This window comes from Octopus bimaculoides, chromosome 11, assembly GCF_001194135.2.
Source record: "Octopus bimaculoides isolate UCB-OBI-ISO-001 chromosome 11, ASM119413v2, whole genome shotgun sequence".
NCBI classification, from domain to species: Eukaryota; Metazoa; Mollusca; class Cephalopoda; order Octopoda; family Octopodidae; genus Octopus; species Octopus bimaculoides.
This window is the reverse complement of record NC_068991.1, coordinates 14,430,299-14,433,570: the sequence shown is the minus strand read 5'-3', so window position 1 is coordinate 14,433,570 and position 3,272 is coordinate 14,430,299. Positions and strand designations below refer to the sequence as shown.

The following is a 3,272-nucleotide window of genomic DNA, read 5'->3' as shown; positions in this document are numbered from 1 at the left end:
CAGGCGCAGGAGTGGCTGTGTGATAAGTAACTTGCTTACCAACCACGTGGTTCTGGGTTCAGTCCCACTGCGTTGCACCTTGGGCAAGTGTCTTCTACTATAGCCTTGTGAGTGGATTTGATAGACGGAAACAGAAAGAAGCCCGTCGTATATATGTATATATATATATGTATATGTGTATGTGTTTGCCCCCCCCCCCGCCAACTTCGCTTGACAACCGAGGCTGGTGAGTTTACGTCCCCGTAACTTAGCGGTTCGGCAAAAAGAGACCGATAGAATAAGTACTAGGCTTACAAAGAATAAGTCCTGGGGTCGATTTGTTCGACTAAAAGACGGTGCTCCGTCATACCCGCAGTCAAGTGACTGAAACAAGTAAAAGAGTAAAAGAGTATATGTATATATATTGACAGACAGACATACAGATAAATAAATAGATAGATAGATAGATAGACTTATTTAGAGGAAGGCCTAGCGAAAGCACCATTCAATCCAGGATTGCTCGATGCTCACCTGTCTGATGCTAAACATCAGCAGCAACAAAGACGAATATGCGTAGATATTTCATCGATATCAGAAATATAAACGGAAGCTTTATCCACAAGTGCGGACTTATTGATTCTTCTCTGAGCGAACTTTGGAGGAACGGTCAATATATTTTTAATAAGGAAATTAGGAAAGCCGTTTAGCTTATGACAATGGCTATAGCAGCGTTGTAAGTTTATTTTAAATATGTGTTGATTCTCTGCACGTTTTGTTCAAACCACGCTTGTTTTTCATCCTTTTCGAAGAAGGGTCCATAAAATATGCTGACTTCGATTCTGTCTTTAATGCCTCTCTGTCTGGTTTGTGCTTGCCATTCTAAGATCGGGCTTTGTCACTTAGCGTTTACATTGATTTCTCATGCGAATTTACATTAGGACAACACATGCCTTTAGAATAATCATGAACTCAATAAGTCCTTAATAGTACAATACACTGCGTGTGTGTGTGTGTGTGTGTGAGAGAGAGAGAGAGAGAAAGTATGTATGTATGTATGTATGTATGTATGCATTGTGTAGGAATGTATGTATGTATGTGACGTGGCCCGATCATAGCCTTATCAGTAGATTTGGTTGGCGGAAACTGAAAGAAACCCGTTATGTGTGTGTGTGTGTGCGTGTGTGTGACCCCTTCCCCTGAACAAATTCGACCCTAGTAATTATGTTTTACGTCTGTTACCTATGTTGATGGTCCGCTAAGTCACCGGGATGTAACGCTAAGTTACAGAGATATAAACAAATCAACACTGGTTGTCAAGCGGTAGTGGGGAAAATACAAACACAAAGACACATATACATATACGATGGGCTTCCACACAGTTTCCGTCTATCAAATTCACTCACAATACATTGGTTGCGCAGTGAGACAACCCAAAACTACGTGGTTGCAGAGCGAGCATCTTAACCATCAGCTATGCTTGCATCTATAAAATTTAATTGGTTTGGCGCAACCAGCATTCGAACTCGGTTTACATACAAACACGATGTGGGTGGTGCTAACCATGAGATAAATCACGGCAAACTATGTTTGAAATAAAACAAAAATAAAAAAAGGAAAAGAAATTTAAAAAAAAAACGTCATGCAAGCATTATTTTCTACTAAAAAAATGTAATTTTTGGGACAAGGTCAGCAATTTTGAGGGGAAAAGGAAGTAGATTAAATGGATTCCAATGTGCTACTGGTACTTTATTTTAACGACCCTGAAAAGATGAAAGGCGAAGCTGACATCGGCGACATTTCAACACAGAACGTGGATCTCTTCCGGAAAAGATCCCAGAAGGTTAAGCTGACTAAAAAAGTTTTATAATAATAATAATAATTATAATTATAATAAAATAAATGAATATTAAAAACTGTTTCGAGATCACATTTTCTACGTCTTTCCTAGCATTCGAAATGCCTTTACGGTTTTCTGTTGTTCACACACACATACACAGACACACACACGACGCAAAAACTTATAGGAAGTACTACAGTGTTTAAGCATTTCGACAGATCTCTGTCAACACCAGCTGATTGTAGAGAACGCGTAAGAGATTTTTTTTTTCTGTAAATATCAGCAAATTACAAGGAACTAGCATTCGGGCAGTGAGCAGAGCGAGCAATAGAGGTAAAGTGGTTAACGCAATGCTGGAAATGAAGTTAAGATCTGGCCCGACAACGAAATAATTTTCCAGCAGACGTGTGGTCACCTAGGTATTTGAAATCGAATTCGTCATCCGGTTTAATAGTAGCCACCTTGGTACTTCGAAGCGTTTCGAGAAACTCAGCGTTGTTCCGCAAGCATTCGAACCAAGTGTCATCTCTTCCAATCCCACCCTCAACAATGTATGTGAGTTTGTACATACATACATACATACATACATACCTACATACCTACATACATACATACCTACATATATACATACATACAAAAATATGTACACACACACATTTACATAATATAGATATACAAATATATATATATACCATATATATGTGCATATATATATATATACTTAAATATACATATTTATATCTATATATAATATATACACACATACATATATATATATATACACACACATAATACACATTACATATATACAAACATACATATATCGATTTACTGAGTAAATATATAAATACATCTACATATATACATAAATATTAATACACATATACACACACGCACATACATATGTATAAGTACGTATACATATGCAAAATCTTATTATTTCCTAACATATAGTAATCCGTAAAAAAAAAAAATTTATACAAAAGAAATTTTTAAAGGCAGAGTTTCAAAATAAACTTTCCCGCTGCAAAAACAATTAATTTTTCTCAAAACGTTTTAGGATTTCTTATTTTCAAACACGACTATAATTATTTCAAACACATATTTACAAATATATTATATATGAAAGAAAGAAAAAAAAATTAAATAGCGGTTTCTAAAATACACAATTAACCGAAAAGACAGGCTTTAAATACAATTAAATCAACAAAAATATATACCGATATATTGGCTGTTTTTTTTTGTTTTTTTTTTTCGTTACTGAAACATTATACGTCTTAAAGGTAGTCGCACTTAACCCTCATACAACCGTTGGCTCTCCACTGCTATATTTAAACGAAACTATAAACAATATTAGGTAACGTATATATATATAAAAACACTTACTATATTTAATTTATCTTTCACTTTCCTTTTCGTAACTTGCACGTTATGCATGCATTGCATGTATATATAT

The 3,272-nt window shown here is 35.3% G+C and overlaps 1 protein-coding gene across 5 annotated transcripts in view; it reads right to left on the bottom strand.

Moving 5' to 3' along the window:
• Positions 1-3,272, bottom strand: part of LOC106871315 (uncharacterized) — a 399,672-nt gene that overhangs the window by 21,148 nt on the left and 375,252 nt on the right. The window contains exon 1 of one of the 5 annotated variants that reach the window (XM_052971511.1): positions 3,203-3,270. The exons of 3 other annotated variants lie outside the window; for them this stretch is intronic. The gene's annotated coding sequence lies outside the window, so the exon portion shown is untranslated. Of the gene's footprint in view, positions 1-3,036; positions 3,165-3,202; positions 3,271-3,272 lie in introns of those variants that run through there. One more of the 5 variants, XM_052971510.1, reaches the window with a different exon arrangement.